This window comes from Lathyrus oleraceus, chromosome 7 (genome assembly GCF_024323335.1).
Source record: "Lathyrus oleraceus cultivar Zhongwan6 chromosome 7, CAAS_Psat_ZW6_1.0, whole genome shotgun sequence".
NCBI classification, from domain to species: domain Eukaryota; kingdom Viridiplantae; phylum Streptophyta; class Magnoliopsida; order Fabales; family Fabaceae; genus Lathyrus; species Lathyrus oleraceus.
The window spans coordinates 414,333,240-414,355,522 of NC_066585.1; the positions used below are offsets into that span (position 1 = coordinate 414,333,240).

At 41.7% G+C, this 22,283-nt stretch overlaps 1 non-coding gene across 1 annotated transcript; it reads right to left on the reverse strand.

The window, feature by feature from the left end:
- Window positions 1-16,567: 16,567 nt before the first annotated feature.
- Window positions 16,568-16,674, reverse strand: LOC127109995 (small nucleolar RNA R71). The gene has a single exon (XR_007797235.1). It is a non-coding gene; the product is annotated as a small nucleolar RNA R71 (small nucleolar RNA).
- Window positions 16,675-22,283: the final 5,609 nt, after the last annotated feature.

The following is a 22,283-nucleotide window of genomic DNA, read 5'->3' on the forward strand; positions in this document are numbered from 1 at the left end:
CTGACTGATAATCTTCAATAGGCTGATGTGCCAAATGGTCAGCCAAGATACTACCTTTAATAGCCTTCTGAACTCGATACTCAATATCATACTCAGATAACAACATCTGCCAACAGGCAATTCTCCCTGTTAAAGCAGGCTTCTAGAAGATGTACTTGATTGGATCCATTCTAGATATAAACCAAGTCGTATGATTTATCATATACTGGCGTAAGCGCTTAGCAGCCCAAGCCAAAGCACAGCATGTCTTTTCAAGCATTGAGTATCGAAACTCACAATCAGTGAACTTCTTACTCAGGTAGTAAATAGCATACTCCTTCTTCCCTGATTCGTCTTGCTGATCAAGGACACAACCCATCGAGTCTTCAAGAACAGTCAGATACATGATCAAAGGTCTTCCCTCTATAGGCGGAGACAAAATCGGAGGCTCAGACAGATATTCTTTAATGCTGTCAAAAGCTTTCTGGCAATCCTCGGTCCAATCATGGGACTGATCTTTCTGGAGGAGCTTGAATATAGGCGCACATGTGGCAGTCATGTGGGATATGAATCTGGAGATATAATTCAAGCGGCCAAGAAAACCTCGGGCTTGCTTCTCAGTTTTGGGCGCAGGCATCTCTTGTATTGCTTTGACCTTTGCAGGATCAACCTCAATACCTCTTTCACTAACAATGAAGCCCAATAACTTGCCAGAACGGACTCCAAATATACACTTGTCGGGATTCAGACGAAGCTTATATTTCTTCAAACACTGGAAAAGCTTCAACAAATGCTCTACATGTTCAACTTCCGTTCTTGACTTAGCAATCATATCGTCAACATATACCTCAATCTCCTTGTGCATCATATCATGAAACAAGGTGGTCATAGCTCGTTGATAGGTGGCTCCGGCATTCTTCAAACCAAAGGGCATCACTCGATAACATAATGTTCCCCAAGGTGTGATGAATATTGTCTTCTCCATATCCTTTGGTGCCATTTTAATCTGATTATATCCGGAAAATCCGTCCATAAACGAGAAGACATTGAATTTAGCTATATTGTCTACCAACATATCAATATGTGGTAGAGGGAAATCATCTTTCGGACTAGCTTTATTCAAGTCTCTATAGTCCACACACATCCGGACTTTTCGATCTTTCTTAGGCACAGGCACAATATTGGCCACCCATTGAGGATATGTAGAAGTCACCAGAAACCCCGCATCAATTTGCTTCTGAACTTCCTCTTTGATCTTCACTGCCATATCAGGATGAGTTCTTCTGAGTTTCTGCTTCACAGGCACACACTCAGGCTTTAAAGGTAGGAAATGTTGAACAATATCAGTATCTAGACCAGGCATGTCTTCATATGACCAGGCAAAGACGTCAACATATTCTCGTAGCAACTTAATCAACCCCTTCTTAACAGATTCTTCCAGAAGTGCCCCAATCTTTACCTCTCGCACACAATCTTCAGACCCCAAGTTGACTGTTTCTAGATTCTCAAGATGCGGCTGAATGATCTTCTCTTCATGCTCAAGTAGCCGGGTGATCTCATCAGGAATCTCTTCAACATCATCTTCCTCTGCCTCAAATACAGGGAATTCAAAATTGGGAGATGTTGTTGGGTCATTATGTTCAATGGGTTTAGAAATCAACCTGCATAATGATTTTTGGATATGAAAAGCTTTAGAATTCAAACAAGGCAAATCATTATGCATATGAAAAGATTGATTTTATTCCATTTTGAGGTTTTATGTGATCACCAATTTCATGCAAAAGCAAAAAGAGAAAATAAATGGGAAAAACAAACATTTAACATGAATTTATTGAATGAAAATATCATTGTATTTATGCGCCATCAATGTCATCACTCCTCCTTTTGGCATGGGAGAAGAGTTTTTAAACAAAGTGATCATTACGTTGACTTATGGACAACTGTTGGAATATCCATAGCGACCCAATTGTTGCAGACCCTTCCAGGGATGATGAAATTGCCAGAATCCTCTGCATCTTCTTCTAAAACGGCAGCAGCCTCCTCATCTAGACCAGTGTGGATGAAACCTCCACTCTTGAATAACCCTTGCTTGTTGAAAATACCAGAAGAAAACCCTATGCCAGCCCGGGACTCGTTGTCTTCTAACTCAATCATTTTTCCTAAACCAGTGGTTGCACCACGCTCAATGGCCAGCTTTGCATCTTTGTAGGAAGCAAATGAAGGAGTTCTCTTCTCAATAGGCTCAACAATAGATAAAGCTTGGAAAGGAGTTCCAACTTCAACCTCAACATCTATATAAGAGAAGGAAGACAAATGGCTAACCAGGAGAGCCCTTTCTCCCCCTACCACCACCAGCTTCTTGTTTTTCACGAATTTCAATTTCTGGTGTAGGGTGGACGTTACGGTTCCTGCCTCGTGAATCCATGGTCTTGAAATATTGGCTCTAGTGTAGTACCGGTGAGTCAGATTGTCTTCAAAATAAATGAAGGACACAGAGTTAGACCACAGGGCAAGGGACCAGAAACAGAACCTGCTTATGCATATGATGCATGCAATGCTTGTGGATATGATTTGTTTTTTATTTCAAAGGAACTTTAGAGTTTTATTTGCAAATTTTGGAAATATTAAGCATTTTATCACATATGGAAATATCTCATCAAATAATATCAGGGAAAGAAGTACAACATCGTCAATCATGTACAAGAGAAATGGAAAATAATCGTCTTATGGATCCCTATAAACAATCATCTAAAGCTCGGGACATAGGAAGATAAGATGCGCGAAGCCTCTTCACCTCCCTCTCGTAGGCTGCCTCCATATCAGCCTTCTCTTTGGCGAGTCGATCATACCTCCTCCTCCAGAACTTAGAAGATTGAGGAAGTAGAGAAGTCCATACATCATCAGGGTCATCAATAACCTGGTGCTCAAGAAACTCAATCAACGCATCCTTCTCCTTAATCTGCTGAAGCAACTCTTCACGTTCACGGATCCAGACACGTGAACGGTCTTCGTCTCTCAACTCCTCTGCTCCTTGATTAGGGAGGGTTGAAGGCCCAACCCTAATCATACGTGTAGGTCTCGGATACTCGTAAGGCATGAGATACTCAGACGCCCTCTTCCTAACCCAAACAGTGTAAGGCTCCAAAGCGATGCAATTCTTAGGACCCAACTCTTTCCTTCCTTTCCTATGAATCTTGCGCCAAGGGCGGACCATCCTAGCTTTCAAGCCTTGGGGATCTTTACCATCCTGAAAGAATACACCCTCTAACAGAATGTTATTGGGTTTATCCTTTAAGGGGAACCCAAGCTGCCGACGCGCCAAAACAGGGTTGTAGTTAATCCCACCACATGTACCAAGAAGAGGTACATTGGAGAATTCGCCACAAGAGTCAATAATCTGCACACCATCATACACATGGTTATACCAAGAGATATCATCATTAGTGAGAGACATAAGTCTCGTGGACCACCGTAGACATTCCTTGTTCTCCTTAAAAGCGACCGTCTGAGGTAAGTGAGAAATAAACCACTTATACAACAGAGGCAAACAACACACAATGGCACCACCACCCTTTGCATTCCTCATATGCAAAGAGAAGTAGGTATTGCCCAACAGAGTCGGAACGGGATTAAGAGTAGAGAAGATCCTAATAGCGTTCACATCCACAAACTTGTCGATGTTGGGGAATAATACTAGCCCATAGATGAGAAGTACAAATATGGCCTCAAAGGCGTCCTCACTCTTGGCTTTCCCATACACAATAGCTTGAGCAATGAGGAACTCAGAGGGGAGACCTTGAATTCCACCTTTGGTAGTCATATGAGCACCAACCAGAGATTCATCTATGTGTAACATGTCAGCTATCTCTTGAGAAGTAGGAATACTCTCCAAGCCACTGAACGGCAACTGGTCTAGAATAGGTATACCCACAAGATAAGCATACTCCTCAAGGGTAGGCAAAAGCTGGAAATCCGGAAACGTGAAGCAATGGTACAAGGGATCATAAAACTGCACCAATACACTCACCAATCCTTCATCCACCTAAGTAGTCAAAAGAGGAAGAAGCTTCCCAAACGAGCCTTGAAACCCAAAGGATCTAATACATAGGATGTCAGATTCCTTAACTCTTTCAAATCTGGTTGCCTGAAGCTGTACTTCTTTGTATTCCTTCTTTGTCTTTCCATGTGTGAAAAATTTGCAAATAAACCTCTTAAGTTCCTTGAAAATTTTCTTATTATTTTGATGAATGCAAATGGGTGCATGAATGCATGAATGCAACAATCACACTCAAGGATCAAGCAAATCACACCAAACAAAGGTCATGGGATGGATCATGTTATCCTTAATATCAACCATCCATTTTGGTGGATTATGGTTTACACCTTATCAACACCCAAGTTCCATTGATATTAAGGATATCTGAACGGATCAACCATGAATCAAAGGTTTGTTGCAAGTCACGAGCATGGAGTTTAGGTTAAGAACCATCCGAAAGGGAATGTACTATGGTTTAAACCTGCCAAACATGTTCTACAAAAGGTTCCCGTAGTCATCGTCCCATCTTTCGGATATTATCGGAGAAACGACTACTCGTATTCCAACAATATTCTCAAGAGAGACTCTTATGAGTGTAGTATCACGTAACAATCGTATCAAATCTTACACTTGAACGACTTTCGCACTACATCCTAAGCATAGGCCAAGATGGGTTTGGTAAACTAAGGTCCTTGGCTTCTAAGGTCTATATTGGAAAAGTAATGTCTAACCACAACTTACTTGTGTGACATTATTGATCCCAACATGACCTCCACAAAGTGAATGGGCTTACAAGTCAACTTGCTAAGGAATAACTCCATACAAGTCAACAAGATTATGCCATTCTCCTATCCTAAGTGCACTCGAGTCCGGGTATAGAACTCATCTCACAAAGATCACCAAGCATACAAGGAATTAATATTCAAACAATTCAATCATTACATACAATACAGTAATCCCAAATTGCACAAAAATATGTCACAAAAAAATATACAATACAATACAACAAATATGAAAAGTAGGCAAAACCCACTAGGACGATTTATCCCTAGCAGAGTCGCCATTTTCTGTAGCGGGGTATTCGTTACCATTAGAGATATTGACTAAATCCAAGGTAAATCATACAAGTCGAGTCGCCACCGCACTTCTATTTATCCAAAGGAATGGTTAGAAAGCGAACAAAAACCTAAAAGTTTTATCGAATCAAAAACTAGTAAAAATGTCAGAGATCTGGGTAAGGGGGTTGGTTATGCAATGGGAAGGTATTAGGCACCCAAAGCATCCTTGGTACTCCTAGGGAGCCCTTTTCACATTTGTTGCAAATGTTGTTGTTTTTTTCTTTTTCATTTTTCGTTTTTTTTTGTTTTTTTTAAACACGTGGGCTTCGCCTAGCAAGCATGATAGTTCAAGAAATTCGTCTGAGCGTAGGTGATTCTGGTGGCTTTTCTTGGGACTCGCTATGCGACCCATTCTGCTCGCCTAGCGAGCATGACAGCTCATGAAAACACTTTTGCTCCTTCAAGATTAACATTTTGACTGACGAATAGACCCCATTTGAACCTGTTGGAAGTATCTCAAGCCATTCCCTTGTGTTGACTGATCATCTAAATAGAACCCACAAAGTGTCTTGGATGATACTCAAGCTTCAAACAAAAGATGTTAGTGACACATTTTTATGCTTTTGGTTAGTAAACAAAAGTAAGAGAAACAATGATGTATAATTCAAGCATGCTTGGTGATCTCAAACCAATCACAAGGAGTCCCACCCAAAGGCAAAGGGAACCAAGATGCTAAAGATCCTTGAGGCAATGCAAATGCAATGTTATGATGCCATGAGGGATCTTAGGGTCAAAATTGGGGTCTTACAGTGACACCTACTGCTAGAACGTGAACACATTGTCCACTTTCCTTTGACACAGCTGGTGTCCTCTTTTGTAAGTCCATGTTCAGATGACAATCCTTAACCCCTAGTTAGGAGAACTACGACAACTCTGATTTTCATGTTCAGATGAGATACGTAGGCACGAGATGCGATGTCTTGCCGAGTTTTTTGACTGACGACTAACAACTAATCCTTGTTTGCTTTCGCCCTTGTTGCGATTCCTTTTCTCTCGCCCTCGTTGCGATCGAGACTTTCCCTTTCTCTTGCCCTAGTTGCAATCGAGACCCTTGTTCCCCGTAGTTAGCTGAACTACGTTTTGCTCTGATTCTCATTCCAGATGAGATACGTAGGCATAAGACGTGATGTCTTAGCGAGCACACTTCTCTTTAACCCATAGGTAGCCGAGCTACGAAGACTCTGATTCTCATACTCAGATGAGATACGTATGCAGTGGATGCGACATCCGTGCGAGTCATTTTCTTTTAACCCTTCTTTTAGCAGATAATACTTTAGATATACCTACACCCTTTAGACTAGAACAACAAGAGTGGATCCCGTAGAGTACTACGGATGCGTAAGGGTGCTAATACCTTCCCTTCGCATAATCGACTCCTGAACCCAAGATTTGGTTGCGAGACCTTGTCTTTTCCTTTCTCTTAAGGTTTTCTTCGATCGTTTCCTTTCCCTCCTTTTAGATAAATAACGAACGGTGGCGACTCTTCTGTTTTCTTTTTTTCGCCGGTTGTTTTTTCGCATTTTTGGTTGCGACAGCTGGCGACTCTGCTGGAGACCCTGGTTTCCCTATGCGAGTCCCTCCTAGATTTTTTGAGTTTCTTGTTTGTTGGGTGTTTATTCTTTGGTATAGTTATTTACTTTCAGCATTTATCTGCTTTATCTTATTGCATTGTGTACATATGATTGCTGGATTTGTTGGTTTGGTTGTTTGTTGGGATGGGTTGTTCTATGAGAGATAAGCCCACTACCCAGGCTTGAGCGTACACACAGGTTTTAGAGTGGATAGTCATGAGGCTTGCATAGTATGTTGCTACGTTAAGTCGTTCATGAAGACCCACACCCAGATGAGGTTTCTTTTGGATATATTCTGTCCTACGGGTGTTCCGTAACGACATGATGTTCCTTTAGAAATCTTCGACTTTGGTGACCATTTCCCGAGGACTCAGTCAAGGTCTCTCCTCCGAGACGCGGTTATGTTAGCCCTGGTGGGCGCATTCTCGCTGCTCAATCCGAGGACCCCGAGGCTGGGAACTTGCTTTTAGGATGTCCTGTTGAGGGGAGTCAGTGGAGGTATTTTGTATCGTAATAATGCCAAACCTTTAGTGGTAAACGTATTATTCTCGACTAAAGAGCTGAAGCTGACAAACTTCTGTTCTTAGAACCTACCAGTGAGGGGCGGGCTAAATTCAGGAAACCTTAACCTTCAACCAACCCGGTTTTTTGGAGCAGAGCTTTCATCTCTTATATATTCCTCAGTGGGTTTCTCTTCAGACAATGCGACCTCACAGTTGTTCAAGAAGATACAGCAATCCTGATTCCCATGTCACTGCATTGCATCACATCATTTTGCATTCATATCATTTAACACATGTTTATCTATTTCTAGGGGTTTATATCTTCTTCTTGATTCTAGTCGGGGTTTTCTGGTTCTCTTAAGATGGATATTGGCAAAAGAGACACGTCGCCTACAAGTTTCCTGTGGTTTGTTTGGATCCCATTCAACAACTGATGAAGTTAATGGATCACGATTCTCTAGAAGGGTTCCGGAAGGATTACGAGTTGATTCTGAGTTTCGTTACGGTTCTCTCCAAAGATCAACACGATGCTCTCTTTACATTGTTGCAGTTCTATGACCCTACATTGAGGTGTTTTACATTCCCATATTATATTTTGGTCCCTACTTTGGAGGAAGTTGCTAGTTTTCTCAGAGTTCCTATCAAGTCGCAGTTGCTATTCTACAGTTCTGAGTTTCTGCCCGATCTTAGCATGGTTGCTTCAGCCACATATTTGGGGAAATCAATCTTGAAGGCTAATATGTGTCAGAAAGGAGGAGTCAGTGGTTTTCATCTGAGTTTCCTAGTGGGAGAAGCCAAGAAGAAGCTTGAAGATGGTGATTGGAGGTGTTTCAATGCTGTGTTGGCTCTTTGTGTATACGGGATTGTTCTGTTCCCTAATGTTGCCAAATTTGTGGACGTAGACGCAATACGCCTCTTCGTGTTGGGAAATCCAGTGCCGACCTTCTTGGGAGATTTCTTTCATTCAGTGCATCACAGGAATGAGAATAGAAAAGGAGGAGTGGTGAATTATTGTGCACCTTTGTTTCATAAGTGGTTCAGTTCTCACCTACCCAAGTCGGGAGCATTCGTTGATCTCAAGGACTCGTTGAGTTGGTCAAAGAGACTGATGGGGATAAGAGCTAAAGATATTTCTTGGTGGTCAGACCAGAACTTGCTTCGGGCGGATATTGTTCACAGTTGTGGGAACTTCCCGAATGTACCGTTGGTAGGAAGAAGAGGAGGAATCAACTATAATCCTTCTCTAGCAGTCAGACAGTTTGGGTATGCTTTAAGAACTCCGCCTTTGGAAAAAGATATGGAAGAATCTCTATTTTTCCATTCTTCATCTGATCTGACTGTATCCCGTAAGGCAGCTGAGGCCTGGCTCAGGGTGATCAAGAGAGGAAGGATTATGCTTGGAAAAGGAGATTGCAGGACTTATCCTCAATATGAAGATTGGCTTCGGAGAAGAGTCGAAGAGTTTAGTCTGCCATTTCCTATTGAAGAACCTTTGTATCCATCTACTCATGAGCAGTCAACAATGGTGAGCCGAGAGGAGTATCACAAATTAAAGAATACCATGGAGGAACTTCAAATTGAAAACTCGGAGTTGAGTGTGAAGTTGCAAGACTTTATGCGTCTATACTAGGAGACAGAATATCAGAAGGGGGAAGCCGTCAGATTGCAAGAGGAAGCAGAGAAGAAATTGGCTACGGAAGTGAACTTCTTTAGGAAAACTGACAAAGCCTTGGGGTCATCCAGTTCTGAGTTGAGGCGAGTCAAGCAGCAGTTAACAGATGCCCGTGGTAAGTTAGCTGGGTGGCAAGAACAATGGGATGCATTTTCAGCTTCTCGGAAGGCAAAAGAGGAGGAGATGGTGACCCAATTGATTGGTCAGATGGAGAAGTTGAAGAATTTGCTGAAGGAGAAGAACAATGAGCTCCTGTGTGCCCGTACAACCAATGGTTACATCACAGATCAACTCGACAAGGCTCAAGAACAGATTGAAGAACTCAAAGTCCTGGCGGGTTTGAAGAAGTCTAGACTTGAAGAGGTGTTCGGGAAGGATAATGAGAATTATTACATAGAGAACATCAATGAATTGGATGGGGTTATTCACAAGAGGAATTTGCTTATCCGGTGTTTGACAGAATCTCCAGATCATCCTGACACGGTGGCACTGCTGGCTGAAGTTAGGAGCAGTCATTATGGGTTGTATACAGGAGGCTGATTCCTGATTTTTGTTCCTCTTTTGCTTGTTGTGTTTTTTGTTGCTTTGTAGTGATGATCCACAAACTTGTTGTGGAGATCCTCTTTTGATGTACTGTTGGCTAAGGACCTTCTCTTTGAACTCGTTTGTATGACGGTTTCTCTTTATTGCATCTTGGTCTCCGAAGTTTGTCCATGGCTCGATCTTCTTATACTGTTTATCTATTGAGAGACTGGAATCAAGGGGTAGAATACCCTTTGGAATTGGTAAACATGTCATTGCATTTGCATATCCATTAGCATGTCTTGCATAACAGGTACCGCCGCAGTGTTCTCACTTTGTTTGGTATTCCACTGGCAGGATAGCTGACTCAGGCATTCACCGATACGGTACCCAAAGAAATCAACAAAGAGCAATGGAAGGTCTACAAGCAGAGCTCGCTGAGATGAGGATTCACATGAATCAGTTCATGGAAGTGGTCCAAGGAGTGGCTCAGGGACAGCAGGAGCTTAGATTGTTGGTACAGAGGAATCCCCTACTACTCAACCGGAGGTTGTGGCTGATCCTCCAGTTGGAGAGGCTAATGGACCCAATGGACCGGGGCCTATCACGATCCCACATGTCAACCTTGATCAACAACCCATCCATGATGATCAGGAGAATTAGTTCCCCCTACTTCAGGAGGACTTTGGCATGGGTCATGGTATGGACCCTATGTTTCGGAGACTGGAAGAGAGGTTGAAAGCTGTGGAAAGGCAGAATGCTCTTGGTGTGGATGTTGCTGACTTGGGGCCGTTCCCAAGTGTGAGAGTTCCACCAAAGTTCAGAGTCCTAGTTTTTGATAAGTACAATGGCAACTCTTTCCCGAAGACTCACGTACAAGCTTACTTCCACAAGGTGGTTGCATATTCTGATGATGAGAAGTTGCTCATGTACTTCTTCCAGGACAGCCTAGCTGGGGCATCCTTGGAGTGGTATATGAGGCTAGACAGAGCCCATATTCGCTGGTGGAGAGACTTAGCTGAGGCCTTTGTGAAGCAATATCAGTACAACACAGACATGGCACCTGACAGGACTCAGCTCCAGAATCTGTCTCTCAAGAGCAACAAGTGCTTCAAGGAGTATGCTCAATGCTGGAGAGTTGGCTTCCCGTGTTCAGCCTCCGATGTTGGAAAAAGAGATGGCCAACATGTTTATGAACACACTTCCTGGATCTTATTTGGAGCATCTGGTGGGTTACAACGCCTCGAATTTTGCTGATGTGGTCTCTACCAGTGAGAGGGTAGAGAACTACTTGAAGACGTGTATGATCCAAAGTGGGGTTGGATCGTCATTAGGGTCGAAGAAGCTGTTCTTAGTAGGATAGAAGAGGAGAGAAGGGGATGCAAATTTTGTGTCTTCTTATCAGAGCAGGGGTAACCGGAGGATAAATTTTCAGAATTACCATCAACAACCTTATGTTGCAGCGATGACCATTCCGGCTGCAGCACCAGTGCAAAAACAACAACCACAGCGTCAACAAAATCAATACCAACAACAACAAGGTAACAGACCTGCTTAACAACAGAGACAGAGGATGATGGATAGGCGTTTCGACACTCTTCCAATGTCATACGCCCAATTGCTTCCCAACCTTCAACATTTGCAACTTGTGCAGTACGCACTTTGGCTCCTCCCGTTGGCAGGCTTCCAGTGGGTTATGACGCCAATGCTAGGTGTAATTTCCACTTTGGGGCACCTGGCCATACTATTGAGAACTGCAAAGCTTTTAAGCACGTAGTTCAGGACCTTATAGATTCAAAGGCCATTAACTTTGCGCCGGCTCCTAATGTTATCAACAATCCCATGCCGCAGCATGGTGGTGCAAATGTTAACATGGTGGAAGAAGAAGTCAAATTAGTCAAGGAGGTATTGAAGCTGAAGACTCCGCTGTTAGAAATCAAAGAATACTTGCTAAAGGCAGATGTTTTCCCCGGTTGCGGGAGCGGTTGTTTGGGTTGTACTGCACATAGTGGGGGTTGTGTGAAGCTACAACAGGGTATCCAGGCCTTGCTTGACGATGGTATCCTTCAAGCTGAAGACCTATCTGCCCAAAATTCTGTTGAAGGGGTTGCTGGAGAGGTGTTTGAAGATGCTGTTGAAGAATTCACAAATGTTGTTCCTGCTGATTTTGTAATTCCCAATGGTGTAATTAATTTTTCTGATGTTGTTGCTGATATTCCAAACATCATGGTTGATTCTGATGTACTTGTTGAACTTGATTCTGATGTTTCAGATGTTTGTACTTCAATGAATGAGATTTCTGAGTATAACTGTGACGTTGCCACTATCACAGTTTTCTACCTGACCGCTCAGATTAGTGTGCCAGTAGCTCAATCGGTACCACCAATGTGACCGCATCAATCCACTATGACCATCACGACCCATGGTCCTTTACCTTTCACCAGCGAAAGGGCTATTCCTTATCATTACGGGGGGAGTGTATACACGCACGATCATAGAGTGGAGCAGCCATTGAAAGTAGAAGAGGTGCAAGATCAGAAGTCAGAACCTGAAGTTGAGATAAAAGATCCCGCAGTAGACAATGTTGGTGGAATCAGGCGATTCACCAGAAGTGGTAGATTGTTCTCACCACCGGTTACCCAACCTGATAGTGATGACGTCGCAGCGAAGACCAAAGGCAAACAAGTTGTGAATGAGGGTACCTCTGCACCACAGGCTGGCTCTGAGCCTGCTTTCGCGAAAGATGTGGATGAGCTCTTGAGAATTATAAAGAAAAGAGACTACAAGGTAGTCAATCAGTTGATTCAGACGCCGTCTAAGATATCTATTCTCTCACTCCTGCTGTGTTCGGAGGCACACAGGGAGGCACTTCTGAAGGTCCTAAATGCTGCATATGTGCCACAGGAGATCTCAGTGAACCAACTAGAAGGGAATCGTTGCAAATGTTCATGCAAGTAACAGGTTGGGTTTTACTGATTCTGACTTGACGCCAGCTGGACGCAATCATAACAAGGCTTTGCACATTTCGATGGAGTTTAAAGGCATTGTGCTATCCCATGTTCTGGTGGATACAGGTTCCTCTCTCAATGTGCTACCCAAGAGAGCCCTGTCAAAGTTAGATGTAGAAGGTTTGATCTTGAAGCCTTTCGATCTGGTGGTGAGAGCCTTCGATGGTTCTAAGAGGTCGGTGTTCGGAGAGGTAGAATTGCCAATTCAGATTGGATCACAAACCTTCAACACCGTCTTCTATGTGATGGATATCAGTCCTTCGTATAGTTGCTTGCTGGGTCGTCCTTGGATCCACAATGTTGGGGCAGTCTCCTCGACCTTGCATCAGAAGATCAAGTTCCCGGTCAACGGAAGAATTATCACTGTCTGTGGTGAGGATGATATTCTGGTCAGTCACCTGTCTGCATTCAAGTATGTAGAGGTAGAAGGTGAGATTCATGAGACCCTGTGACAGGCCTTTGAGGCAGTTCAAGTCAAGGATGCAGCTCCAGTGGAAGAGGTTGAAGCATGTGCCTCTATTTTGTCCTTCAAGCAGGCACAGGCCTTGGTAAATTCAGGTGTTGCTCCCGGTTGGGGACATCTGCTGGATTTACCTGTAAAGGAAGACAAGTTTGGGATTGGGTATCAACCAACTTTGACTTCTACAACTTCAACGCCTCAGACTCATCAGGGGCCAATTACTTTCTCCAGTGCTGGCATCATTCAGTATGGCCAGGTCTCTGCAATCAACAAAGAAGATGAGGATATTGATTGCGACATAGACAACTGGGTGCGTCCAAGGGTCCCGGGTGAAGTTCTCCGCAATTGGTCTTCTGAAGAGATTATCCAAGTCACTCTTCTTGAAGAGTAATTTTCTTTGTTTATTCATGCATATCCAAGTCTTACGTTCCGCCCAGGGCGTAGCGACTCATTGTAGGGCTCATCTATGTGAATACCTGCATTTTTTATCATAAATAAAGGACGTCTTTTTGCATTCAAATATTTTGTTCATTGTCTTTCTATTTTTGCAGTTTTCAAAAATAAAAAATAAAAAAAAATACATTTGGCAATGTTTTGTTTAGTTTTCACTCCTTGTTCACACTCATAAGCACATACCATCACTCATGCAGATGCACGTCACCGGATCCTATTGATAACAGTTCTGCTATGGCTCGCTTCGACTTTGAAAATCCAATCTTTCAAGCTGAAGAAGAGGGTGATGAAGACTGTGAACTCCCTGAAGAACTTGCCAGGTTGTTAAAACAGGAGGAAAGGGTCATTCAACCGCATCAAGAGTCTATTGAAGTGATTAATCTCGGCAACGAAGACGTCAAGAGAGAAATCAAGATAGGGGCTGCTTTGGAAGATAATGTGAAGAAGGGGCTGATTGAATTGCTGCAAGAGTATGTTGACATCTTCGCTTGGTCTTATCAGGACATGCCAGGGCTGGACACAGACATTGTGGTACGCCGTTTACCTCTTAAAGAGGATTGTCCTCCGGTCAAGCAGAAGCTCAGAAGAACAAGACCAGAGATGGCTGTCAAGATAAAAGAAGAAGTGCAAAAACAGTTGGATACAGGGTTTCTAGCGGTTACAAATTATCTGCCATGGGTTGCGAATATCGTTCCAGTACCTAAGAAGGATGGAAAGGTACCGATGTGTGTTGACTACCGGGATCTGAACAGAGCTAGTCCTAAAGATGATTTCCCATTACCTCACATTGACGTTTTGGTGGATAACACGGCTCAGTTCTCGGTATTCTCCTTCATGGATGGCTTTTCTGGCTATAATCAAATTAAGATCGCACCAGAAGACATGGATGATAACACTAAAATTTACCGTATTTTCGACTCTGATTTCACATGCATTCTAGTTGTTATATTATCATTTTCTTGTGTTATTGCTATGTTTTTCTTTGTTTTCAGGTTTTTACTTTAATTGGAGCCCCGACCGAGAAAAGGAGTGAAAAAGAGCCAAAAACCCTAAAATTCAGCATTTTGTACTTGTGGCCTACCCCATGGCTGGCACCATAGACCCTGCCATGACGTGTCCAAGCTCAACTTCCCTCAACTTCCACATTCCCCACTACTTGCACTAAGGCGCCTCATTTTGTGCTTGTGGCGGGCGCCATGGCCTTGTGGCGGGCGCCACAAGAGGAAAGTTTTTCCCTCCCATTTTCAAGTTGAACGGCATCCTTGTCATTTCCATCCTTTTACTTGCTTATAAATAGAAACTCGAAATCACTTTTACAATCATCCAAACTTAGAGCAGAGGCAAACTCAGAGCAACTTTGTTTCACTTAGGCATATATTCAGTATTATAAAGTGGTAATCACTTCGCATTGGAGTGTTACCACAATTGTGTAATCGAGTCTGTGATAGAGTCTGTAATCGAGTTTGGAGCACTTTGGAAGGAAGTTAATCCTGTCGCCATTTTCGTTTCCGCTTTGCAATTTATTCAATCCTTCGATTGAAGCAGGTTTTTATTACTTGTCTTTATCTTATTTATTTTCCCGCACTCGCTTTACTTTATTTATTTTCCGCACTCGCTTTACTTTATTTATTTCCGCACTCGCTTTACTTTATTTATTTCCTCGCACTCGCTTTACTTTATTTATTTTCCCGCACTCTCTTTACTTTATTTATTTCCTCGCACTCGCTTTAAATTATTTATTTCCTCGCACTCGCTTTACTTTTATTTATTTCCTCGCACTCACTTTAAATTATTTATTTTCCGCACTCGCACTACTTTTATTTATTTCTCGCACTCGCACTACTTTTATTTATTTCCCGCACTCGCACTACTTTTATTTATTTTAATGCACTTTTACTTTACCATGTCTAACTAAATCTATAAGGTTAGAATGTAAGGATCGTAATTGAACCGATAATCCGTACAATTGTTCGTAGAAATAGTTAAGGGCTATTTTAGCTTTCAACTTAAGTTTTCCAGCACTTCAATTCCGTTGGGTAAGATCGAAAGCCGTCCAACGTCTTTTTAAACTTAATTGTTTTTAACTATTTCAAAAACAGCGAAAGCGCTTTGTTTAGTTCATTAGGAGATTTTAACATTAAGAAGAAAAGAGATTTTAAAACTATTTTCGGACGCGTTTATAAGTTTAGAGTCTGGTTCGTAAGAACCTCTTTTGGTTAAGAAATCCAGGTTATAATACTTTTCAACTTAGTCAAGATACTATATTTCTTAAAAATAGGTTTACTACTCTAACGCAATGCGCGCCTTTTTATAAGTGACAATAAGAGGGTTTGATTAGGGAGTACAACTCGGTTCTGAATACGCGAAAGCGACAGTTCCTGTTAAATTAGTTCTTTTCAAAGTAGGAAACATTGTCCATAAGTAGTTCTATTAGCAAGTACTTGGATTATTAAGTGATTACATGAATTACATTCGACCCTGTCTTTATTAATTAATCTTTATTCAACACTTTACTTTTCATTGCACACTCCAAAAACACTTATTTTGATTGCCTTTGATAAACACCATAACAATAGATAACGATAGATTGACACTTGGTCTCTGTGGATTCGACAATCTTTTATATTACTCTGACGCGTTCGTATACTTGCGAAACACCACATCAAGTTTTTGGCGCCGTTGCCGGGGACCAATTTCGTCAAAATTCATTTCCCTGTTGTTATATCGTTTAGACTTAGGCTATTTCCCGCCGGTCAATGCGAAGAACTCGCAGCACCGGAAGTTTAAGCTTAGTATACCCTCTGGCGGAACCTGAACGTTACGCTCGCGCACGTTTATTCTTTCATAGAATTAAGAGAGCTATGGCCGAAGATCAAAACCAAAGACCTCTTAAAGATTTCGCTCAACCATCTAATGAAGAACCTAGTTCTAGTATAGTAAACCCAACCATCCCAGCTAATAATTTTGAACTTAAACCATCCCTATTGCAACTAGTGCAACAGAGACAATTCACAGGTCTCGCTACTAAGAACCCAAACCAACATTTAAAAATATTTCTTCAATTAGCAGACACTTTTAAAACCAATGGAGCTTCTCCTGAGGCAATACCTTTAAGATTATTTCCTTTTTCCCTCAGAGATAAAGCCCTATCATGGTTAGATTCCCTTCCACCCAATTCCATTACGACTTGGGATAACCTTAGAAGAGTTTTTCTTGCTAGATATTTTCCCCCAAGTAAAACCGCCGTTCTCCGAAACCATATAACTAGATTTACCCAAAACCAAGGAGAATCTTTGTTCGAAGCTTGGGAGAGATATAAAGAGTTGTTACGAGCATGCCCACATCATGGTTTAGAAAATTGGTTAATCATTCAAACCTTCTATAATGGACTTCATTACAACACAAAGATGACCATCGACGCTGCCGCAGGCGGTGCTCTAATGAACAAACCTTACCCTGAAGCTAGTGCCCTCATCGAAGATATGGCTCAAAACCATCAATCATGGGGAGTCGAACGAGCGACAGTTGAGAAAAAGGAAGCCCAAGGAGGAGTGCATGGACTAAGCTCTATAGGCATGATGCAAGCTAAAATGGACGCATTAGCCCTTAAGGTCGAGCATATGTGCATAAACCCAAATACTGTAGCCGCAGTTTCGTCGGATTATGAGATATGTGGGACCAAAGGACACCAATCTGCAGAATGCAGTCTATTAAACGAAACCCACTCTAAGCAAGTGAACTACACCCAAGGGAACCCATATTCGAATACTCATAACCCTGGATGGAGGAATCACCCGAACTTCTCCTATAAAAACAATAACCCTGTCCAAAATAATGCACCTCCGAGACCTAGCTATCAAGCCCCAAGATCAAATCAACCTATGCAACCTGTGCCACCAAAGCCGAGCCTTGAGAAAATTATGGAAAATTTTATCACCGCTCAAACCCAACAAAACAAGGAGTTCATGAATCAAAACATTCATGTTAACGAATTGATTACTTAGTTAGGAACCAAGGTTGACCAAATAGTTACTCATACCAAGATGCTTGAAACCCAGATCTCCCACGTAGCTTTAAACCAAGCCCCTCAGACTACACCTGGAGGACAATTCCCTGGACAACCTCAACAAAATCCGAGAGGACAAGCCAATGCCATTACCCTACGAAGTGGGAACGCTTATGATGAGCCACCAAACCCTAGATTGGGTGAACCCGGAACTTCTAAGGAATGTACCAAACCCACGGACGAAGTAAAGGAACTAGAGGAATCTGAAAACCAGGAAGGTCAAGAAAAAGGAGAAGAACCTAAAGATAAAACTTACGTACCACCCCCGCCATATAAACCACCTATACCATATCCGCAAAGACTCAAACAAACCCAGATAAATAAACAGTATAAAAAATTTATTAAAGTTATAAGAAAACTTCATGTAGAAATCCCTTTCACAGAAGCCATCACCCAAATACCTTCTTATGCAAAGTTTCTCAAAGACATCCTTACCAACAAACGTAGACTTGACGATCCGAAGTCTTTGGAATGTAATGCTATTTCCGAGGACAAATTAGCAAAGAAAGATAAAGATCCTGGAAATTTCTCCATTCCTTGCCTTTTGGGTAATCATGTCATCGAAAAAGCTTTTCTAGACTTAGGAGCTAGTGTGAGCCTAATGCCTTTAGCAGTTTGTGAGAGGTTAAACTTAGGAGAATTACAGCCCACTAAGATGTCACTTCAGTTAGCCGATAGATCTGTTAAATATCCGATAGGAATTTTAGAAGATGTTCCTGTTAGGATAGGTCAGTTATTTATCCCTACTGATTTTGTTATCATGGACATCAAAGAGGACAATGATATCCCAATCCTTCTAGGTAGACCATTCTTATCGACTGCAGGAACCATAATAGATGTCAAGAAAGGAAAGTTGACATTTGAGGTAGGTGACGAGAAAATAGAATTTATACTCTCGAAATTTCTTATGGCACCTGTGATGGGAGATTCGTGTTATGCCTTAGATATCATTGATGAATGTGTTAGAGAATTAGAACAAAAAGAAATTATAAAAACAATTAAGTTACCATCAACTCTCATAAGGGAAGATGATGACTTTAAGAAACCCTACATCGATGATAACCTTTACGAATGTTTATCCCTTACTCCAGATCATATGCCATGCCCTAAGAAACCAACCTTAGAACTTAAGGAACTGCCTAAGAACCTGAGATATGAGTTCCTCGATGAAAAGATGAACCGTCCAGTTATAGTTAGTGCTACCTTAAGCCAAAAGGAAACGAACCAACTTTTAGACGTTTTACGAAGATATCCCTCAACCTTAGGATATAATATCTCTGACCTGAAAGGTATAAGTCCATCCGTATGCATGCATCAAATTTCGCTCGAAGAAGATTCAAAACCCTCTAGGGAACATCAGAGAAGAATAAACCCTATAATTAGTGATGTCGTTAAAAAGGAAGTTCTTAAGTTACTTGAGGCAGGTATCATCTACCAGATCTCAGATAGTAAGTGGGTGAGCCCTGTGCATGTAGTACCTAAAAAGGGAGGCATCACAGTCATGCAAAACGATAAAGGCGAACATGTAGCAAAACGTTTAGAAGGAGGATGGCGGATGTGTATAGATTATAGAAAATTAAATAAAGCAACTAGGAAGGATCATTTCCCTTTACCATTTATAGACCAAATGTTGGAGCGTCTAGCCAGACACTCTTACTTCTGTTAACTAGATGGATACTCTGGATTCTTCCAAATACCTATCCACCCCGAAGATCAATAAAAAACTACCTTTACATGCCCTTATGGAACTTTTGCCTACAGACGAATGTCATTCGGCCTCTGTAATGCCCCAGCTACTTTCCAACGCTGCATGATGTCAATCTTTGCAGATTACCTAGATGGTATCATGGAAGTGTTTATGGATGATTTCTCGGTTTACGGATTTTATTTCCACAATTGTCTTGCTAACCTTGAGAAAATCCTGGAGAGATGTGTGGAGGTGAACCTCGCGCTAAACTGGGAAAAGTGTCATTTCATGGTAACCGAAGGAATAGTTTTAGGACATATAGTTTCCGAAAAAGGTATAAAGGTAGATAAAGCTAAAATAGAAGTTATAGAAAACCTAAAACCCCCAAAAACTATCAGAGAAGTCCGAAGCTTTCTTGGACACGCTGGATTCTACCGGCAATTTATTAAGGACTTATCCAAAATAACTAAACCTTTAACTGGACTTTTAATGAAAGATGCTGAATTCATTTTCGATGAAAAATGTAATGACGCATTTAATCTTTTAAAGCAAGCGTTCGTATCTGCACCCATTATGAAACCACCTGATTGGTCAGAACCTTTTGAGATAATGTGTGATGCTAGTGATTATGAAGTTTGAGCCGTTCTAGGACAAAGGAAAGATAAAAGATTACATGCCATTTATTATGCCAGTAGAACCCTAAATGTAGTTTTCGCTATAGACAAATTTAGATCTTATCTAGTAGGAGCAAAAATTATAGTTTACACCGATCATGCTGCCATTCGTTACCTATTAAGTAAAAAAGATGCCAAGCCCAGGTTACTCCGATGGATTCTATTACTACAAGAGTTTGATTTAGACATAAGAGACAAAAAAGGCACTGAAAATGTAGTAGTCGATCACCTTTCTAGGCTAGAACATCTAAAACCTGAACTAGTACCCATAAATGATGATTTCGCCTATGATAGACTGATCGCTAGAGTAGAAACCATTGAAGATAATAACCTAGATCTTTATAAGCACTCCCAAAATTCCTTAGCAATAAGTAATGTACCCTGGTATGCAGACTTCGTTAATTACCTAGCTGCTGATATAGTACCCCCTGATCTTGACTACCACCGCAAGAAGAAATTCTTCCATGATGTGAGAAACTTCTATTGGGACGAACCGCTCCTTTTCAAAAGGGGTAAAGATGGCATTTTTCGCCGTTGCGTTCCAGAAGAAGAGGTAAATAATATTATCGAGCATTGTCATTCTGCACCTTATGGTGGACATGCGAGCACCTCTAAGACATACGCCAAGATTCTTCAAGCTGGCCTATTCTGGCCTACCATGTGGCGTGATGTCTATGCTTGCATTGTCAAGTGTGATAGATGCCAACGCACTGGAAACATTTCAAGGCGTGATGAAATGCCTCTAAGAAACATTCAGGAAGTAGAACTCTTTGACGTATGGGGTATAGATTTCATGGGACCTTTTCCACCATCCTTAGGAAATAGGTATATCTTAGTAGCCGTAGACTATGTGTCTAAGTGGATTGAAGCTATAGCTGCACCCACAAACGACACTAGGGTAGTAATCAAATTATTTAAAAATTATATATTCCCTAGATTTGGAACACCACGTTTAGTCATAAGCGATGGAGGATCACACTTTATATCGAGAATATTTGACAAACTTTTAAGAAAATATGGAGTTAGGCATAGAGTAGCAACACCATACCACCCACAGACTAGTGGCCAAGTAGAAGTATCTAATAGGGAGATAAAACAAATCCTAGAGAAAACTGTTTCTATTTCTAGGAGAGACCGGTCTCAGAAGCTTCAAGAAGCATTATGGGCCTATAGAACCGCTTTCAAAACCCCTATAGGAACTACTCCTTATCAACTAGTTTATGGAAAATCCTGTCACTTACCATTCGAATTAGAGCATAAGGCCTATTGGGCCATTAAAACTTTGAATTTAGACTACCTAGCCGCTGGAGAAAAGCGTACCCTAGACATTCATAAATTAGAAGAACTTAGGCAATCTGCCTACGAGAATGCGAAAATATATAAAGAGAGGACAAAAGCCTATCACGACAAAAGAATAGTAAAGAAAAACTTCAATATAGGCGATCCTGTTCTCCTTTTCAACTCTAGGTTACAACTCTTCCCTGGAAAGCTACGTTCAAGATGGACTGGTCCTTTCGAAGTATCCAAGATTCTGAGATCCGGAGCCGTAGAAATCAAGAACGATACCTGTAGTCCATTCATTGTAAATGGACAAAGACTGAATCTCTACGAAGGAGGAGACATTCCAGCATACTATTCGAGCCACACCCTGATTGATCCACCGATTCCTACTACTACAGGTGTATAAATTCTAATCATCAAGCTATTGACGTTAAACAAGCGCTGCGTGGGAGGCAACCCATGGTTTTTCTTTCATTTTACTTTTTCGCATTTATTTATTTTTATTTTTATTTTATTTTATCATATTTTGCATTGAGACTAAGATTTGAATGGTTTGTATTTTCAGGATCACTTTCTTCACTTTTACAAGATGCAGGATTTTGATGACATGCACGTGGCCTATAGAGATAATGCTCAGAGGGAGCGCTACATCGCTCGGTATCAGCGCCCTATGGCACCCACACGTTATCCTGATCCGCACTGTATGGAGGCACTGGGTATCGAGCCGAGTATCTGATTCCTTAGCCACCAGCTTCACTGGGACGAGTTTGCTGATGACTTGAGTAACACCTACAGGAATCTGACTCTAGAGTTCCTGAGTTCATTCGATTACGACCCATATTCTGGACCAGATGGGTATGCTGCTTTCAGGCTTTTCGAAGTTGAGTACTCCTTCAGCCAGAAAGAGTTCGGCGACTTATTGGGTTTCCAGACCACTCTTGATGCTATCCCGGAGACACCTATGGGATATTTCCTGGGTAAGGAGGTTGAGAAGTTCTGGAGTGATATATCAGGTGGCGGAAGCCAGGATCCACCTATGCAGCTGTCTCATGTCATACGTAACCCCGCCGTCAGATACTTTCAGATGATATTAACATATTCCTTCCTGGGAAGGCCGGATGCAGAGACACTACTGAGTGAAGAGGAGATCTTCCTATTATTTTGTGCATCCCAGTCTCGCCCATTAGCATGTGAGAACTTTTTATTATACAGTCTCAGCGGTATCTCCAGATCCACTGAAAGAGTCATCCATG